The sequence below is a fragment of the Protopterus annectens genome, chromosome 14.part0 (genome assembly GCF_019279795.1).
Source record: "Protopterus annectens isolate FY-2018-M chromosome 14.part0, PAN1.0, whole genome shotgun sequence".
Lineage (NCBI taxonomy): Eukaryota > Metazoa > Chordata > Ceratodontiformes > Protopteridae > Protopterus > Protopterus annectens.
Genome location: NC_056748.1, coordinates 36503263 through 36525404, shown reverse-complemented (window position 1 = coordinate 36525404; position 22142 = coordinate 36503263). Strand labels below are relative to the sequence as shown.

General features: G+C 42.5%; 1 protein-coding gene across 3 annotated transcripts in view; it reads left to right on the top strand.

Annotated features, from left to right (window-relative positions):
* LOC122788852 (protein FAM227B-like) overlaps window positions 1-22142 on the top strand; it is a 717156-nt gene that overhangs the window by 237343 nt on the left and 457671 nt on the right. The window lies entirely within an intron of this gene.

Here is a 22142-nt window from a genome sequence, read left to right as displayed (position 1 = left end):
GTTGATAGATTCCAGTCCATGTTGTCTGTTTTTTCTAGGATTTTATTTTTCTGTATAAACTCCACTGCATCTTCCAAGGTGTTAAAAATATTATTTCCTTCTGTAAGACGAATCCTTATTTTTGCTGAAAACAAAATTTGTGCTTTAATATTGTTTTTCTTTAAGCTTTTACAAGTGGCACACATGCTTTTCTTTTTGATATAACTAATGTTGAATAGTCATTGTAAAATCTAATATTGCTTTCTTTAATTTTATTTAACTGGATAATTAATCCATGCTGCTTTTAAAACTAAATCCTTATCTTGACTTCAGAAAAATCATATGATCACTGACCTTGGTTAAGGTGTTTTTTTTTTTAAGATGTGTTGGAAAGTGATCTGTGTGCCCTTTCAATACCAAAGGAAAAAGCTTCAGGCAGGTTCAAAGTCTTAGGCAGCCAGGTAATAAGGAACTGTCCCCCTCTTCTTTTTCAGGAATTCTATAAATCCTGATATTGTTTCTTCTGGATCTGTTCTCTAAGTTTTCTATTTTTCCCAGAATAAGTTGTTTTGTTTCAGAAGAAATTCACTATTATTCTCATTGTCAAACATTCTTCCATCAAAATCAGACACTGCCTTTTCTATACTTCAGATTTGTGATGATTCTTGTTTAAGTAAAGGGGCTCATTCTGAGACAGATCTTTCTAGCTTTCTTGATAGGAAAAAGCAATTAAAACAGATTCAAACTTGTTCTTTTTTTATAGAAATTCTTTCAGCAGTTGTTTATCTATAAAGCCATCATCAAATTTTAAAATGTTCTATTTGACTTTTTCAGTAAAAATCCTGTCAGAGATGTTAAAAAATGAAGCAGAGCCAAACAGTGTTGTTAACTGCTCACCTCCTTGACCACTCCCATGGCTGATTTTTGTATAGCAGCACTGCACACATAGATTGTAAGTTACACTGTTTATGTTTTGTCATAGAAACATAAGGCACTCAGTAGATCAGGATAGCAGTGAAGGTATGTTGAGATCATATGGTACTTCTTGTATGGGCACCCTTTGAGGGCATACCACATGGCCCCAGTTGTAGTACAGGTACTTGTGTTCACTCTTGTGCATCACATGGTTGTGTATTCAAAGAGCAGACCATTATTGTAAAGACACATCTAGAGGCCAGGGCAGAACAACAGACTGATCTTGGCACACATGCAAAGGCCAGTGATGAAATACCAGAATTACAGTCAAATTACACAGTGAAGCTATCTTTAACCATATTCAGCATCCAGCAATAGCAGAGGGTGCAGGTGTGGCCTTACCCTAAAACAACCAGTAGTTATTTAATCTGAATGGTCTCCATAGATGCAAACACTGGTGATCTTCCTCCTTTGATAGTAGCCGCAGATGAGTGAACTGCACCTGATATGGGTATATCCACCATAGCACAGCCTTGCAAGGAGTACCTGTCACCATCACTTGTCACAGTTGTTCTCTGGTTTGGGGGGCACCTGGGAGTCAATCAGCAGATATACTGGAGTGTCATTCGGACACAATCTTCTGCTATCCAGTCCAGGATAGAGCTGATTGCTATTTTATGTGTCATTCATGAGGAGATCACCCAACACTACCAGCATCTCATAGTTTTGATATTTTGTACAGAGATATATGTCCATTTTGGAAATGGACAAAAGACAGGAGTGAAACCGTTAAACATTTCCTTAATCACTGATAAAAAGCATAGCTACAAAGAGTAATTCTGTGTTTACAAGAGTTCATGAATACACAGTTTGGAATGTATCCCGACCAAAAGGAATGTATGATGTATGTGTGAAATTTATCTACATATTTCTAGAGTGACTAAAGTATTGATTTATTGTTTTAAACATAAATTTTATAACATGATTATATGTGATATCTCCTATGTTTGCTGATGTGTTTGCTGCTGTTCTTTTGTATAAGAATGACTACTATAAGCTTAGATATTTACTAAAAGAACAGCCTATACTAAATAAAATTGTAAAATTATTCAAAAGGTTTACCTCTTTTAATGCAGCAACCTACAAGGTACATCCCTTAAAGGCATGAGTATAATACACTGATACACCTGGCAAAAACATTTTTTAAATATGGAAATCATTAAAGCAAAAATAAATACACATATGGAAGTATAATTAAAATATAGTTATGTGGTAACAGACTTACTGGGTTAGATTTAATTCCCATAATATGAACATTGAATACATATTTGTAAAGAAATGCGTAAAAAGATTGTTCCAAACAGTAGTATGGCAGGAACACTGTGAAATGACTGTTTTATTATTATACAGATTGACAAAGCATTTAATGTCTGTAATGGTGAACAACAGTTTCAGCGTATAGTCTGATAACATACTTAGAAATCTGTTAAGCTGGGACATTGTGTGTTCCTGTTGCTTGTCATAAAGACTGCACCTCTAAGTGAAAACAACGCTTTAAGAGACATACTCTAGAAGGACAGTACAATCCATGTTAAGTAGTATTAATCACATACTTGTTTTGATGTTCTTAGTCCAACAAAAGTATGCAACTAGTATATAAACATTTCTTCATTCCTCCCACTACGAATTTGTCAAAAGAATAAAAATATAGTTTAACATTTCATTATAAATGAAAACTTGCATCTCTTGACCAACCAATGTATTATATGTAAAACTAGTGCAAATACTTCTGACAGAATGAAACTCTTAGTTCTCGTGACCAGTGTAGTATATGGAAGAAATATTAATAACATCTTTATTTCATCCTTTAGTAGTTCCTTTCTTGTTAAATACTCTTTTTTTACTCACCTTTTTTGTCACACTCCTCTTCTTATGTAAACTTTCCCAATATATATTCATCTCGATCTAGTCATTATTTTCTGACCCGTATCCCATCTTTAGCTTACAAAGTTTAGGACTATTTACTTTTACATTTTGCTTTCTGTCACATCCTCCTCCTTTCTCATCCACTCTGTTCCACTGTCTTGTATGTTTCTGTTCACTTGTTTTACTCTTTGCCTCATACCCTTCCTACATATTTGCTTTCACTCTTTCCTTCTCTTGTATTTTCCTTATTTCTCCCTCCTGCCCCCTCTCTTCTTACTTGAATTACTTTCTCCTTTATTGATACTCTCTCTCTTCCTTGTTGCTTCTTATTAATATTTTATTCTCTTAGTGTCTAGTTTTCCTGTTTCTGTCATCCTGTATTCTTCTTCTGGTGTCCAGTTGCATCTCAGCCTTTTAACCTTAAAATATCATCCCCTGCCATTTTATACATACCTTTTCTCCACGTCCAGATAAATACCACTGTCCCTGACTCAGACTATTAATCTTTGAGATATTATCTGGAATTCACAGACATTAGTATATTCACATGCACATATTAGCACGGGTAATGGACATGCACAAATCATGGGCAGTTTTAAGACCCAGAGAACAATTAAGCAGTGGTCAAAATAGCATTGTATGTAGAGTATGCTAATGAGTTTATAATGACGCACAAATGAAGAAACCCATGTAAGTGAGCCATACAGTTTATGTAAACGAAGGAGCTTAAAATAGCAGACTGATTCTAAAATGCATTACATGGCATCACTTCATGGTGGTGCATTCCCATTTTGTACCTTGAGATTTCTGGTGTATAGTGGAAGCCATGCCAGAAAGAGCAGCACCTGAAACAAAGCAGCATGTGCCAGACACTGCTGTCACAGCCAGTGCTTACAATGCTGTTCATTGTTGCCATCCATGTCACTGGAGGAGATGCAGGCAGCACCTGATATACCACCAACTCATAGACCAAGAGATTGTGGGCCATTTCTGAGTGGACAAGGATACTGTAGGGAATCTGGTTGAACTGTGTATAGAATCAAGGGGGACATATGGCATACATATTCCTGTGGATACAGAAGCATGTTCAGTCTTAACCGTCTTAGCTACAGAGATCTTCCAAGAACCTACAAGGGATACATTATGGATATTGTGGAGCCAGCCTAGTGAATCCTAAACCAATTCTTTGACATTATGCTACAACATGCAGAGGAGCATATTCAGTTTGCCAGGACTATGGGAAGACATAATCAGCACTTTGCAGGCTTTTTATGTCATAGCCCATTTCCTTGAGGTCTTGGAAACCATAGACTGCACACATCTTGCTATCAAGGCTCCATCTGGTTCAGAAAACCTGCAGTAAATCAACAGGCAGTGTTTCCACTTGGTAACCATTTAAAAATTCAGGACTTGCTTTAGCAAGTCCTACAATATGGAAATTGAATGGCCAAAAAAATGGACTTACTATACTAATTAATAAATGGCCAGTTCTTGGAATATTCCCTTTTCATTGAGGTATGGTGATCTTGGAGTTAGTATATATAGGTTCTGGGGTTCTGACATGCTTAACCTATGCAAAAAAAAAAAAAATTAAAGAAAATGAATGACGTTCAATATTTATGCTTCTCCTGCATTTTGGTGTTTTTTTTGGTTTGTCAGCACTCAACATTATGAGTGCCAACATTTCAACATGGTGCACTTCCACTCCCTTAACTACCATGTGAGCTGTAATACTCAGGCTGTTATTTATAATGTGTCCGTGTGACACCAGGCTAATTCACATGATTCACTCATTTTGGTTCACATCTAACTTACACCAACAGTTTCTGCAAGGGGATTTCCCACAGGGTCACCTGATTCTTAGATGAATACACATACTAGATAGATATATCTATACACACAGTGGTATTGTGCAAGTTGGGGGCAGACAACTCATTATGTTACTTGTTCTTATGGTGTTGCAGATGATGTTGGATAGGCCCTATAGCCCAGGTTGACAACCCCAGACAATGCAGAAAATGGCCTATAACACAACCCAAGCAATAAAGTGAAATATAGTGGGGCATGCATTGGGACTACTGAAGAGCTACTTCTGATGTCAACACACATCAGGAAGAGCACTGCAATACAGTCCGTGGATACACAGTGAGATACGTGTTGTCTTTTGCATCTTCACAAAATCCCACTGTGCAAACAAATGGATCAAGAAGTGAACAACCATGGCAGGACCTTTCATAGAAGTCATAACAGCGGCAGAAGAGCAAGGGAGAGAGTCAGGGAAAGAACATGCAGCAGCATCAGTACCATATCTGAAGCAGAAGTGGGTGAAATACTCTACAGCACTGACAAAGAGGCAACATCTGGTCAACAATTATGAGCCATTACACAAGCAACACAGAATAAATTAATGCATGTGGTTTCACACCTTCGCTTTGCAGGGCAGTACAGTGCATGGACTGGCCACACTTGTGCTTTGGAAATCACCATGCTCACATAGGTTAGGAGGTGGGCATGGCACAGTCATCACTTGCACGGGTAGGAGGACACTGTGAGAGGCGACTGCAATACTATAATATGGGGTAGGATCATGAGAGGTGAACACAGTAGCCATATACTCTGGGAGGTTGTGAGGAGTCAGAGATCACATGTTCCAGTGGTCAAGCTGCCACTATGTGACCATAAGTGGAGTTTAGTATATTGGCTTGAAAAAAAAGGAGTCATCAATGAAGAAGGCTACTTCTGCAGCCTTTGTGTTGCTGTTTAGATTATCACCATGATAAGACAGAGGTGTCACTTAGTGTAAATGCTACTCTAGCAGTACAGCTCAAATGGAATAGTGGATAGAATAGGGAAAAGGGACAGCCTACCACTACAAGGTCCCATCCTGTCCTGTCCCAGTGCCTCCCATCCCCAAAGAAAAATCCTAATTGCAAAGCATTATAGGAGCAAGCTACATCACTTGTTTGTCAAGATTTTGGGGTATGCAGGTGTCGTCTGCACTATACATGTTACCAGCATCCTGAACAGCCTTTTTGCTCCTTACACAAAATGTAAACCCACTTATGCTACATAAAGGGATTTATGCATCCCATATTTGGTCCTTATTTATAAAAATATTTAAAAAATGTGTATAAATAAGTCTGTTGATGTTCCTTTATAGTTTATTTAATGCTTAATCTTTTTAGTGGCAGAACAACTCAACACTTATAAAAATGGTGTATTGTATATCATAAGGCCTCCATTTTCTTTTAAGCAAAACTTATGATGACAGTGACGAAATGTTCTTACATCATCATCCATATTCTTATAGGAAATTATTTAACCTACTAAATGCTTTAAATCCCTGTAAACAAGAGATGCAGCTAGCTATTCAGTTGTCTGGTGCCATTCCCCAATCTGGCACCTCCAACTCTAAGTTAAGGATCAAAAGAAAAAAAGTCCTCTGGGGGACTTCAATTATCCCATAAACTTCCAACAATTCATGCAAATAAGGCTAGGTGTACGGCAAAAAGACCAATATACACCAACATATGAGCCAGCTTGAAGTGCTTGAAGCAGTGATGAAGGCTAATTAAGCCAAAACTGGTATATTGTTATGGCAGAATAAATTTATGTTCACTTAGTAAGGAATTGTGCTATTTATAAATTATTTATTCACCATAGAGTGCGGAGTGCTGGCTTGTGTGTTGGTAGATTTCAATTATACAAACCAAAAACGAAAGCGAGGACCAATGCAGGCTGAAAAAGTACTCCAATTTTATAAACAAATCCGCGACCACGAACGACGCCACACATCAGCGTTCTGCGCCGCGCTCACGGTAACTACTTTTAAAGTAGTTAGGCATTTTATCTGATGAAGTCCATTTGGATAAAAAACGCCAGGAAGCGTCAATCATGATATTGTGTGTACCCACGGAATATTGTTGTGGCAAAGCATGTGGCACAATTTTTCAGCCTGATCTCCCTGCCGCCTTTTTTGTTGTTTAGTGGAGTTTATGGAGCAGATTTCAATTATCCCACCATCAGCTGGGAAACCTACTCTAGCCCAAACTTGCTAGCACAAAAGTTCCTTGACTTTGTGAATTCAAATGCCCTGGAGCAAATTGTCCATACTCCGAGAAGAGGAACAAACATTCTAGATCTGGTCCTCACTAACATGTCAAACAGGCACACTGCTGCAACTGCTGGACCATATTAGTTAAAACTGACCACAAATCAGTCACCTTCAAAGTGACACTAACACCAGAACTCACACAGGGCAAAATCAGACTAAAAAAACTTCACCAAGGCAAATTATACCCTCCTAGGTGAAGGTATAAATGCATTCCAAGCCCCACTTCAAGCTGAAAGTGTTAACTACACCGCAGCTTACACTAAACCCCTGTACAATTATTTGCATAATTGTATAAACTCAGCTACACCAGATAGAATCAAAGCCAGAGCCCCAAGTAAAATCAACCTGCCATGGTGGATTTTCAGCATCAAAAAACTCTATAGTAGATGTAAAAAGTTGCTATTCAAGAAAACAAAGACAAGGACCCAACAATGGAAAAGCACCCTTCTCAGCCTTAACAGGCAAATAAGACAACTTGTCAAATCATCCAAGAGCTACTTTGAGAGAAACCTAGCAAGTACTGCCAAGGGTAATCATAAGGCCTTTTACAGCTATTTACATAACCTAAAGGTTAGGATCCAACCATGGGTGAAATTGGTGGCCAAAGGTATTACACACATTGACCCCACAGAGATAGCGAACCTGCTAGCAAATAGGTTTGGCAAAAATTTCACTCCCTTATCCCTTCCTAACTTACAACAACCCCCCCACCTTACATATCTGAAGAGCAGGTCCTTAAAGCCCTGTCCAAGGCAAAGAACATGGCCTCTGTGAGACCAGATGACATCCCAGGCTGTCTTTTATACAGGCTAAAACATGACCTTGCATCACCACTAAGTACCCTTTTCAATCATAGCCTAACCACAGGGTTTGTTCTTGCAGAATGGAGAACAGCTACAGTTATTCTCCTCCACAAAGGTGACCTAGCAACAGACCTGGGGAATTACAGACCCATAAGTCTGACCAGCCACATCTGTAAGGACATTGAACGTATCATTATGGACCTCATAACTAAAGACATAGGTGACCGTCAAACCCCAGACCCTACCTAATTCGGCTTCATAAAGGGCAGATCCTGCCTGTTAAATGTGGTGGATTTCTTTGAAAGTGTGACCAAGGCCATTGATGAGGGCAAGTCTGTGCACACATCATACCTCGACCTGACAAAGGCTTTCAATCCCACATTCAGGCATTACCGATAAAATTAGCAAACTGAATGTAAACTCCTCCATTGTAAGATGGGTTGCCATCTGGCTCACAAACCAGACACACACTATCAAAGAAGGTGACTCCACATTAACCAGCAGACCTGTTACCAGTGGGGTGCCACAGGGGTCAGTTCTGGGCTCTTACGGTTTGCTATATACTTCTCAGAAGTTCGAGTCAAAACTAAAGTATCCACATATGCACTACAAACTAGGTGCAATCATTGAATCCCCAAATTATGTCAGTATACTCCAGGATGGTCTAACACACACCAGCGACTGATGCATTAGTCACAGTCTCAAACTGAATGCAAAGAAATGCATCATCATTCCTTTCAGCACAAACAATGTCCCTTCACACTATCAAATCAGTAACGATACCCTAAGTACCCATGAAGTGGTAAGGGGCTCATAGGTTTACCACAACCTTAACTTTGACTGCCATGTGCCTACTGTTATAAGGAAACCTTTCTATGCAGCCCACTTGATTAGTAAAGGCATCGCCTCAAGAGCAAAAGATGTTATAACCCCCCATACTCGACACTAATACGGACTATAATTGAGTATAACGCCCCATTTGGTATGTACCATACCAAGCATCTACAGCAATTAGACAGACCTCAGAGGTTTCTAACAAAGAAGATCAAGGGCCTCCAGCATGTGCTTTACACGGACAGACTAAAATCCCTGTCACTATACTCCGTAACATGTAGACTTCTTAGAGGAGACTTATGCCTGGCCTACAGAGCAACCCAAGAACCAAACCTAATGAACTTACTGCATATCCATAAATCAAACTGGTCTAGGGCTACCCATTCCAGGGACTTAAATATGGATTGCGACTTTAGTAGGACTTGTTGGAGGGATAGATTTATCTCCCAGTGACTGCCACGTCTTTAGAACAGGCTACCAATTCATATGAAACAGAGCACCTCTATGACACTGCTCAAGAAAAACCTGGATGAGTGGATGGGGCACTTAAATTCTTACCAGAGATAATGCCCACAATCTTCCTGGACATGGGCAGTCATTACTAAATGCAGTCTTGTGTACTGACTAGTACCTCTATGGTATTACATTGGGCTGAAATAGTTAGGCTTAAAATGATCTCTGGGTTGATAGCCTAGTAATCTCCTATTATCCTATGGAAAAAAAGCATTTTTTTCCTTTAAACACTTATACAAGCAGTTGCTACAGTTTATATCACTAAAGCCTTTTAGCTCTTAAAAAAAGCTTCTTTCAATTTAAATGTTTAAAGCATAGCAAACTGCTTGCTACAGTTTATGGTGCTCATGAAGTCCTAAAATGTTTCAGATCTTCTTCCCTTTAAACTTTTAAACTGTAGCTTCAGTGATACCCACAAATGTAATACTATTAGGCTTCCTAGTGCTCTGATTCAAAAACATATAAAAACATAGCACATTCCAGTTTTGAATGCCAAAGATTTGTGACATACATGATTTGAACCATAATAGGAATAGAAGCACCAGTGGTAGCACACACAAGAATTTTTTCAGAACTGCCATCAAAGCCAGTGCTTGTAGTTTTTCACATAAACACCATCCACATTAATGAGAGAGATACAGACAGCACCTTCCTTGCCAGCACTTACTAGGCCAACAGGCTGTGCGCCATCTGTGAGTGGACAGGTGTACTTTAAAGGAACTATTTGATCCATGTCATCTACAAGTAGAGCCACGGAGTATGTTTGGGATGTCCATTACCGTGGACACAAATATATGGGTAGCATTAACCATATTAGCTGCACGGCTATTCCAGTGACCTACTGAGGACATATTAGAGATAGTGCAGGTGTCAGCCTCACAAATCCTAAACCAGTTAATGTTAAGTTGTCCATCTTGCCTTCATTCTTGCTAGATCTTGGATGGGTTCAGAGCCTATCCTCGGCTCCGACTCGGCCAATACTAAAGCTCGAGAGCTAATTCCACCGGCTCGAGGCTCCCCTATATCCCACAATGCTAGGCGGTAACTACTCAGATCTCGTTTACCGCTATAGCTGACGAGGTGCTTTTCTACCGGCTCAGGCAGGCTAGTCAAAGATTTAATTCTAAAATCTTCTATCTTAGACCCCTAGTACTCCTTTTTCACTAAACCTTAGTTTTAAATACCCCTTTATCTAGTTTGACAACTTTGTTGCCCTTAATTCCTTCTTTTTTTTTTTACCTCTTTAGCTTTAGGCCTTAGGCCCCTTCTAGTCCCCCTGTGCGACTGGTATTTTATTTTTAATTAAGGCCTGTGTGTGTGTGTGTGTGTGTGTGTGTGTGTGTGTGTGTGTGTGTGTGTGTGTGTGTGTGTGTGTGTGTGTGTGTGTTTTTCTTGGACCCTTTATCATGTCCAAGGAATCAAAGGTCTCAGGCTTCAAGAAGTGTGACTCGTGCTGTCAGAAAATGTCTCTGACAGACGGTCACACTTCTTGTGTGTATTGCCTGGGACCTTTGCACCTGCAGGACTCTTGTGCTGTTTGTCATGGTTTTAGCCCTAGAGTCCTGCAGGAACGCAAGAATAAATTAATCTTGCGGGGCTTGTTAAAGCCTGAACTCAGTCTGTGTCGGGGAGGCCTTCTAAAACTTCCAAACAGTCGGCTCCAGTTTCTGAGTCGACTGCTGGAAAGGTTAAGTCGGCTTCGACATCGGCTCCAGCCGGAGCCGATGTTTCCAAGCCTCATACTGTTACCTCGGCTCAGGCTGGAGCCGAGGCTGATAAAACTCCATCGGCTCCGATACTCTTATCAGAGCCACAGTCTAGGAAGAGATCTAGATCCCCCTCTATTGGCTCTGTGCATTCGGCGCCAGGATCCCCTCTTCTTTCTGAACGGAGCCATAAAACTCATTCCTCACGGTCTTCCAGGTTATCTGACCACGATTTGCAAAGGGTAGTGTGTAGACTTCTCAAGTCCGAGGCACTGGCCCAAATGCTGCATAGCCCGACTCAGGAGTCAGTGGCTATTTCCGTTCCCCAATACATTCCTCCTCCGACTCCTTTGAGTTCGGAGCCAGGGCTTGTCGGAGCCATGACTGTCAGTGCGTCAGATCCGATACCTTCCCTTTCAGCTCCGTCGTCTGCTGTGATCTCCTCCTTAGAGGGAACTCGGCGCCGAGCTTCCCTCGTCTGCTCCAAGGGGGCGAGTGGCATCGGACCCTTGTCCGACCCCGCTCTCCCTCTCGGGGCTTCGGCGCTGGTGAGTTCGGCTCTGACATCAACTTCGGAGCCATCCCTGTCGGTGCCGGGAGAGGTCCTTGTCTCTTTGGAGCGGGGGCCTCTGGCCTTGCCTGACAGGGGTGCCTTCGAGGTCATGCGGAGCGTGCTAGAACCAGGGTCTGCCCCACAGTCGGCTCCTTCAGCCCCTACATCTACAGTGCCTGCGGTGATTTCTACTCACCCCCTTGCCTTAGACCGCAGAGAGCCAACTCCTCAAGTTTCCCCGTTGGGAATTTCCTCCTCTTCCGAGGCCTCTCCTGACCCGGTAGGAAATCCCCCTAGGAAGAGGCAGTGCAAGAGGAAGCACATTGACTCCCCTGAGTCTATCACCTCTGACACTGACCTAGAGGAATCTGAAGGTTCCCCTCGATCCACCTCTGAGGATGTCTCCTTTGCTGACATCCATGAGATCCTCAAACAGAGGGGGAACTGGCCAGCACTTAACCCTTCGGAGGATGAGTCAGTGTATCTTGAGGCGTTTGGCTCTCGCCCTTCTACCTCCTGGGTGTCCCCTCCCTTTGACCCCCTTATGGAAGTGGTGGCAAGGAAGGCTTGGACGGCTCCTGATTCAGTGGAACCCACCCCGAGGAGACCATATAAATTTATTACTGCCCCTAGAGATAAAGATTTTTTATCCAAAGGTGTCCCTGTTGATGCCATGGTGGTGGCTGCGGCCACTAAGAAGGAGTTAGCCGATCCTTCGGTTCCTGTCCATCCTCCTAATAAGGAATCTAGGACCATGGACAGGTACGGCAAGCAACCTTTTCAATGCGTTCACTGAACTACTTATGCCACTTCACTCGTCTCCAGAGAGATTTACTCAAGGATATGGGTGAACTGATAAAGGATCCTACAGCTGAGGGGTTCAAATACACAATGAACTCCCAGTTGGCAACCCTGAATTCCATCGTTAACTCCTCCATACGGCTGGTCTCATATGCTGCAGATGAGGCGAGTAGAGCCGCAGGCACAGGTGTTGCCTTACGACGTCATGCCTGGATGCAGCTATGCAACTTTGCGGACCCTTTCAAGGCGTCCTTCACCAATTCTCCCTTTGATGGATCATCCTTGTTTGGTCCACAGGTGAAGGATACATTGACCAGGTGCGAGGTAGAAGGTAAGACTCTCTCTGCCGTAGGAGTCCATTTTTCTACCCCTTCTAGACCCTATCCCAAAGGTCAGAGGGGAGGAAAGATGTGGTTCCGCAAACAATCCCAGGGAGTCTCATCTGACGCACAAGGTCGATTCCCCTCTAGAGGCAGAGGGGGGAATAATAATAGACGCTGCCCTAGAGGCAGAGGAGGTCCGCAAAACCAGGGTAGCAGAGAAATGTTCTCTGATAAACCCTGTCAGCATCCCTGAGGGGCTGCCCGGCTGTCCACCTTCGGAGGCAGTCGGGGGAAGGTTATCCCTGTACCCAAAAGCCTGGCTTTCCCTTACTCAAGACAAATGGGTACAGTCGATCATATCCGAGGGTTACAAAATTCCCTTTATTCACATCCCATCCCAACCCAAAAGATCCCTTCCAGACATTCCACCCGGTCTAAGGGAACAAGCAGCATTAGAAATTTCAAAGCTGCTATCAAAAAGAGCTATCCAATCAGTCCCAGCAGACTAGCAAGGATCCGGAATCTACTCCAAATTCTTTTTGGTACCAAAAAAAACAGGGGACTGGAGACCCATACTGGATCTCAGCTACTTAAACAAGTATATCAGGAAAACAAAATTCCGGATGGTCACGCTACAGTCCATTCTACCCTTCTTGGGTCAGGACAATTGGATGTGCTTGATAGATCTTCAGGACGCGTACTACCACATCAGGATGAACAGACGCTCCAGGAGATATCTCCGCTTCAGGCTGGGAGCCAGTCACTACCAGTTCAGGGCCCTGCCCTTTGGTCTCACTACAGCCCCCCGTGTGTTTACCAAATGCATGGCAGTGGTTGCGGCTCACTTGAGACGTCAAGGATTCCAGGTGTTTCCATATTTAGATGACTGGCTCCTTACCGCCACCACCAGACATCAGCTTCTTCTATCCAGGGACTTCACCATCCAATCTTGCCAAGCTCTAGGCATTTTGATAAATTTCGAAAAATCTGCCTTGTCGCCTTGTCAATCTATTACCTTTATAGGCGCCACCTTAAACACACTCAATCTTTCAGCCAGACTCACAGAGCAGAGAGTGTCAGATATTCAAAAACAAGTTTCCCTTCTCTTACAATGCAACAAAGTCAAAGCCAGATTAGTTTTGAAGGTGTTAGGACTCATAGCAGCAGCTATTCCCCTTCTCCCCTTGGCTTGCTTTCACATGAGGATCCTCCAATGGATGCTGTTTACTCAATGGTCCTTTCAACAGCTCCCGATGTCCCATACCATTTTGATAACTCAATCATGCAAGAATCAACTGTCTTGGTGGATCACATCACCTCAACTTCTCCGAGGAAGACCCTTCACTCTTTCCCCCCCAGTCGCCACGTTGACAACAGACGCCTCCCTGATCGGATGGGGGGGCATTATCAGGGCAGGACAGTCCAAGGCACGTGGCAACCTTTCGAGTGTCACTTGCACATAAATGTCTTAGAGATGAGAGCAGTGCTTTTAGCGTTGCAAGGCCTTCACGACTCTCTTCCCACTGAGACTATTGCAATTCAAACGGACAACATGTCCGTAGTGTGGTACATCAACAAACAAGGCGGAACCAGATCATACCCTTTATGTCGAGAGGCACTCAGACTTTGGCAATGGGCGATCTCTTCTCGGCGTTTTCTGATAGCAATGCACATTCCCGGGAAATCCAACGTTATTGCAGACAAATTGAGCAGGGCAATTCTCATGCCCCACGAGTGGTCTCTAAAGAAATCAGTTCTAGAAGAAGTATTCCTAAGATGGGGCCAGCCTTGCTGCGATCTTTTTGCTACTCCCCAAAACAGCAAGTGTCACGACTTCGTCACTCTCTTCCCATTACCAGGCCATCCCACCAGAGACGCTCTAGTTCACGATTGGCCCCGGGGACTTCTGTATGCCTTTCCCCCCTTTCCACTGATATCTCAACTAATTCAGAAAGCCATCACCTTGAGAGTGACAATGATCCTCATTGCCCCTTACTGGCCTCGACAGATATGGTTTCCGTTTCTTCATCGTTACCTTTTGGAGCAGCCTTGGCATCTGGACCCAGTACCAGATCTGATAACCCACCAATCGGGTCAGCTGCACCAATCTCTGCTTTCTCTAAACCTCACAGTGTGGTTTCTCCGATTCCAACCTTAGCCAGGCTTCCCTCAATATCTCGCTTGATCCGAGATATCTTGATAGCCTCTCATAAATCTTTTACCCGGAAGATTTATAGTAGCAAATGGAAACGCTTCTCCTTTTGGGCAACGTCAAAAAACATAGATCCCTTTACAGCACCTATCCAGTCTATTCTAGATTTTCTAGCAGAACTCTTTCATTTAGGATCATCTGCATCTACCATTAGAGTTCAATTGGCTGCCATATCTAATTTTCATGTTGGTGTCTCGGAGTCTAGCATCAGGCTCACAAACTCTGTAAAGCCTTTTTAAGGGGCGTATTTCTTCTCAAACCTCCAATCAAAGATACCCCGCCTCAATGGGATTTGAACTTGGTTCTGGCATCCTTAATACTCCCCCCTTTGAACCGGCAGCTTCATGTTCTCTGAAGTTGCTTTCTTGGAAGACACTTTTTCTAGTAGCTATAACTTCAGCGAGAAGGGTATCTGAACTCCATGCTCTGTGCAGTCGTCCTCCTTACTTAGTGTTTCACAAAGATAGGGTATCCCTCCGTACTAATCCATCCTTTTTGCCCAAAGTTTCCTCTCAAGTAAACCTAAACCAAATTATTGATCTCCCATCTTTTCCCTAACTATTCAAACAGGTCGGAACAAAAGCTACATTTTTTGGATGTCCATCGCCAACTTAGATATTACTTAGATAGGACTAAACAATTCAGGAAATCTAATCAATTGTTTCTGTCATATGCGGAAGGGAAATTGGGCCTTCCTGTTACTAAAGTATCCCTCTCTAGATGGCTCACCTCTACAATTACCTTCATCTACGAGATAAGACATCAAAAACTACCCTCAAGACCTAGAGCTCATTCAACTAGGGCATTAGCTACATCCGTAGCTTTTCAGGATAGGCTGCCAATAGATTCCATTTGTGCAGCAGCCACCTGGGCTTCTCCTCATACATTCATTTCACATTACAGATTGGACATGGTTTCCAGAAGCCATGCCAGTTTTGGTTCCACTGTTCTCAAGAGTCTGTTCCGATAGGCCACCCGGGATAAGGTGCTAGGGACGTGGTCCCATCCAGCAAGAATGAAGGCGAGATGGACAACTTAACATTAAGAAGTTATGTACCTACCATAACGTTCCATGTTAGTTGTCTTCTTCTCACCTTCTTTCTTGCGTCCCACCCTCCTTCCCCCAAGCCTGGACAGACCGACAGGAATTCAGTTTGTGTTCTTCCTCTGGAAGTCGTCATTCCCACACGTTCTTCCACCTCTTTTTCTCCTTTCTTAGGTCTGCGATACCTTTCACGCAGGTTGTTTTGAGGTGGGTTTCCCTATTCCATTCTATGGAGACTAGGGTTGCTTGGTATAGCTATCAAATGAGATCTGAGTAGTTACCGCCTAGCATTGTGGGATAAAGGGGAGCCTCGAGCCGGTGGAATTAGCCCTCGAGCTTTAGTATTGGCCGAGTTGGAGCCGAGGATCGGCTCCAAACCCATCCAAGATCTAGCAAGAAAGAAGGTGAGAAGAAGACAACTAACATGGAACATTATGATAGGTACATAACTTCTTATTTTACATTATGCTGAACCATGTAGAGAGTATATTTAGTCTCATGACAGCAGAAGAGACAACCAACAGAATTTGAGCTTTCTATGTTCATCTGTGAGTTCATTTCCTTGTAGTTTTATGAACCATAGATTGCACCCACATTACTGTCAAGGACCCACTCATTCCGGAGTATATAAACTGGAAAGTTTATACTTCCTGAACTGCCAGGTGGTTTGTAATGCCCAGGGCATTACTTATAATGTGATAAAGGTATCACCCAGGTACTTCACAGTATTAATACATTTGGCACATGTCTGACCTATACCAGTAGTACCTGTAAGGGGACTTCCCACATGGGCAGGACTTGCCATACAAACCATAACAGCAGCAGCAGCAGCAGAAGAGCATGGTGGAGAGTCACATGATGTATACACAGCAAAATGACAGCCAAGGCAGATGAGGGCACCATCCATTGCAGCAATGGCAAAGAGGAGGTATCTGGTCTGCAACTACAAGCATGACATAAATAATATGTATAAAATGCTGCATGCAGTACCCCAACCAGGCTAGGCAGGCTGATGTGGCAAATGGGTAGAACCATGATCTAGATGACAGCTATGACCGGGGTTGACAAGCCATGTGCCTATAGGTGATACTGTTGCCATCTCAACAGTCCATTTAGTTTAATATGGGCAGCCTTTATATGAGACCACTTTGTATCCAGAGCCACCCACAGCCACAGGCTCCATAGCTTTCAGAGGCAGATCAGATGTCAGTTGTACTGTGTCTCATGGTTGCACTTATGTAGGCAACATTTACCACAATTAACCATAGCAGAACTGTTTGTTCTCTGTTCCTTTACTCTGACTCACTCTCCATTTGGAGCACATCCTCCTGCAAGTCACAGAACACAACTAGAGTCTGCACAATAATATGCATTGCAACTGTCTGTGCCTGAATTACTAACCTGCACATTTAATGTTAGTCATATCAGAGATAGTCCTGGAGTCATGGCAGTTCTGTAGCTCCCCCTGCACATTTCCTCTGTAGTGTGTTTGCCCACCACAAAGACAGTAAACATGTCAGATGTTGTGTGGGGGTGGGGGACACAGGTGTAGTCCATGTGGAACTCTCAGGTACAGGATGTCTGTTGTGTACTGGTGAGGTAGTGTGCTCAGACAGTACATCTACAGGAGCCTCTGTAATGGTGGATGCTAATAACCCCTTCCCTGTATTGCTGCAAACAGTATCAGTGTGTCATTGGACTGTGCCACTTGCATGCTGTCATCATCATCAGTCACAGATAACCTGCTGGCATCAGCTGCAAGTCATCCTGTTGTGCTGAACTCTCCAACTATAGAACCAGTGAAAGCATAATCATCACTGTTAGCCCAAACATATATGCCTCTATATCATACTATGGCATTCATACTAGTACACATGCAAACAGTGCTAAATAATATGTTGGAAGTCATAGCTTGTAATGCAGGATGTTGCAATTGCAGACCAGAGGTGTCTGGAAGAGCAGATATTCAGGTGGGTCTTGTTCAGTTCCTCACTTTAGTCATACAGTGCTGTGTGCCATAGTCTACTGTAATTGGGCATTGCTAACCTGGTGCTTCCTGTATTCACACATGGGTGGCTGGCGTCAAGCCTATTCTCACAGCCAAGTTACCCTCACATACGATGGGCTGATCCCCTCATCAAAGAATAACACTAAAACTCTTTGACTTATGTTACCCACTTATATTTTGATGGTCCACAATTTTTTGATGGAATTGTCTCTCACAGTGTCCTGCACTCTTTTCTTTGCACAACATCAATCAGTAACCCTCCATCATGCTTGTTATAGGGGCCGATTATAACCAAACATGACATTTACACCAGCACTGGTCCTAGTCATACTTGTGTGCAGCACATTTGACCAGAAGAGTCATGTCCTGTGCCCAGGGGCCTGCAATAGCAGTTCATTCACCTCCTGGCTAGTCAGCATTTCTAAACATTGCATCCTTTGGATGGCCATGCCAGTATCTGTACATCTGAGGTCAAAACATGTCAGTCATTTGGTGTATATGCTAAACTGTGGCATGCACATAAGTTTCACCATGACCTCCTTTCCCTTAATGCACCTGATTAACAGCTTTGGTTTAGTGCTGTGCATACTCTCATTCACCCATAGTTACTGTACCCATGCCTCTGCATACAACCCTTGAACCCCATACACCTTGTGGCATATAATCCTGGCAGTATCCTGAGTTAACAGCTTGAATCCTCAACACAGCCAGACAGTACTATGCCACACCAGTATGATGGGTTCCTACTTACAAACACAATAAGACACCTACCTCTGTATCCGATATCAACTGCAGGGTGGGTTTGGTTGTTGCTGAGGTACGTTATCAGACAGGACTCTTCCTGTAACACTATGTTGCTATGTGTATACAGGGCTTTTACTCAAATTCCTGTATATCTTAGCCATACAGTTGTAAGTAATGTTGCTCATAATGCTGATGTTACTTTGTACTGTGCTAACAGCAGCCAGTTACTGTACTGTTTATTACTACTAAAGCCAGATAGTTCAGATGTTTTTGAATCTATGTGTATTCACAGTTAGCATGAAAGATGTTACATGTATGTTGGTACATGCTACAGTTTCCACCAATTTAGACGCCCTAAGTGGGAATTTTTTTATGGAAACTAATGAATTTTTAGGACAAACCATATCTGCAATTAGTGCAAAAACACTGAGTTTCAAATTTTTGCCAAAACAAAATCAGAGGATCATAGGAAGTTACTAGGCTAATGGCCCTAGGGCCCTTACAAGCCTAGCCAAGTTCTATCCTTATTTCCACAATCAGCACTTATTGCCCCTGTCCAAGAGGGACACAGGTGGAACCCCTGGAGTGAATTGACACAATGGGGGTGGCAAGAGCCTTAGCCAGTAGCCAAAATCCCAAGGGTGAGAGATGAAGACCATCTCTGGCAAAACATCAAGGTCTGTTGATCATGTCATCCCAGGGTGACAGATACTAGATCCCCTTAGAATGACACCAGAAAGTAAGCCAATTATTGAAATCATTTTCTGTTTGTATTGAGTCATCATCCTAGGTGAAAGTAAAATGCTGCTTAAGGCAAGAGACATACCTGCCTGAGACATATAATCCAAGAGCTCAGGCATGTCTCTCTTCATATAGTCCAGAGAGGTACGTCTCAAGTTATTCACACCAACATGGACTAAGACGGAGTTGAGAGACTTGAGTGCATGTATGATATGGTGTATCCTGGCACCTGACAGCCAGCTGACCATGATATTTTCTTCTCACTGTTATAGAATGCTTATGTTGTTTTATGTAATATTAAAGTGTTTCAAATACAAAATAACTCTTTCTTGCAACTGCTAATGAAAACTTTGGAAGTATTTTTTGTCATAAAATCTCAGGATATTTGTCATTTTTCATTTTTTCAGCAGGGCACAAACATCCAAATAAGGACAGTCCTATGTAAAGTGAGACTGTTGGCAAACCTATAACATACAGCTTGTGTTTGCATGTGACATCGTGGTGCAGCAAATAATTCATAAACATGTACATGCACACATATTTACAGTTCTGCTGCATGAGTGAACCTACCTAGTGGCTATAGATGCCTGAATAAGTAATAAAATCAGGGCTTCTGCATGGTATGACAGTGAGAGTAGGATTTTCCTGTTATTCCTGCCAAGGATTTTAATTAATGCCTCCTGGGCCACTCTGATGGCCCCTTGAAAAAGTTAGTTATCTGGTATGAACTGTGTTAGGTTTTGAGGGATGACATTGTCATCGCTCATGCTAGATAGTATGATTACCTGAGATAGCACCACCCTAACTTGCTCCAACAATCGAAGGCAGAGGTACAAGAGGGTGAGACAGAGATATACTGCAAGCATTTTTTTGGAGGGACTACCATTATCTTGTGCCATAAACTGTGGTGTAGAAGTATTGCTTAACAGTATATGCTTTGTTCTGCAAGTGCAGAGGAGTAGCAGCACCTCTTCATGCAGTAGATTGTATGTGTGTTCTGTGCCAGTGCACAGTGCACCTACAGTTCAGTTTGTATTATGTGCATGTGTGTATGACAATATGTCCCCCGTGTCATCCTTCTGCATGTCCATTTATGAAAGAGTAGGAGAAGAGGCTGCACTCATCTCGGTTTCCCCTAGCTACAATATTTGGCGCTAGTTTGCCAGTACCCACCAAGCTGTCCTCTCAGGAGAAGGAATGATGTTCTCCTCCTATAGGAGACCTGTAGGGGTAATTGGTGCTCTTTGTTTTTGCCTTATGGAGAGGTGAAAACTCTTCTCCTGGAGGTGGGCTAGAGGAATTTCTACCTATTTCCTGGCATCAGTTGCAGAGGCTGGTTGCTGCTCATGTGTGCTTGCCAACTGGATGCCCACTGTTATAACCTGGAGAGCCTTCTGGTGTGACTTGTGGAGTCATTTGACATGTAATGCCATCCATCAAGCCTCCAGAACATAATATAAGCTACTCAGGTGAGTGATGCCTGAGTCTATTACCCTCTAGACTGGCCTGACAGCCAACTTTTTCAGGAGCCCAATCTGTCCCCTTTCCAGTGTTTTTCCTCCCTTTTTGTCATTCCCTGATCCTTGTTAATTAGCCATCCCTCCCCATTACCAAATACTCTCTCTCTCTCTATAAGTCTGTGTCTATCCAATGTCCACACAACCTTTTCACTTAATAACACCACTGTCTGTCTATGTCTCTGTTCTATGTTAATCTGTCTGCCCCTATTACCTGGCCTTCCTCTATTCCATTCACAGCCATTCCTTAGGACCTCACTATGACCTGTTTATGGCTTAAGGTTACCCTTTGGTTTTTATGTCTGCATTCTATTCTCCTCTTTTCTTCTTATCCTAGTCCATCTCCATTTATATGATGAACAGGGCTGCTACTTTGCTATGCATTAGTCTTTCTGTTGGCTGCTGTGCTGAGCTCTGCTACCCATCTTGTAGTAGCCATCTGTTAGACACAGCTATATGTTATTGCTTTGTATGTAGGTGTGTGACACAGACATACTAACATGCTTTAGCTCTGATATCCTTCGTGTGAGCCATGCATGCTACTGTAGCTCTGCTCCCACCATATGGTAGCATATGGTTTACTATGAGAATATCAAAGTACAGAACAAAATCCATTTACATCTTCAATTCAGATGTACGACGTGCAGCATATTAATTAAGACAGACTGTTGAAGTGCATATAGCGAATCATTCGAATTTGCACTTTCAGCATTCTGTGTTGCTCGTCACTACTGCATATTTATTTAGTTCACATTTGTTAACTGGGTTAGTCCAAATGAGTTTGCAATCAAACCCATTTTCAGTGGAGACCCGAGGGGAAAAGCCCCAGCAAGCATAAGTAAAGATAAAGTGGCAATATACAAAAATTAAATAACAATCACAATACAAAATAATTGTGAAAAAGAAAAGGTTATTAACTATTTGCATTGCGTTGATAGTAAGCAACCCGTTTTTAGTGGAGATCCAAGGGGAAAGAGCCCCAGCAAGCATAAACAAAGATAAACATACAGGACAAAAACTATTAAAAAGAACATTGCAAATACGAAATTAATTATAAAGAGAAACAACAAAAGAAAAAATTATGAACATTAAGAGTTGCACTGATAGCAGTGGTCTAAATTTACTATATATAAGAGTAAAAACAAAAAGAAAATGGTTGTTCAAAAGAAGGAAAATGTGCAGACATTGATAGGAAGTGGGGGGAAAAAAATAATGCGGAGAATGGGAGAGGGGAGAGGGGGCTATAGTAGGCCTATAGTAGTACAGCTGATGGTTTAGGAGGTTAGTTTAAGCAGAAGTTACTAACAGAGAAAGAAAGTTAGGAGATGCAGCAGTTTATACAGTAGAATCACGTATCATGTAAAGTAATGTTTTTGCAGGTGGGCTGTTACCCCTACACCCCCTGCAA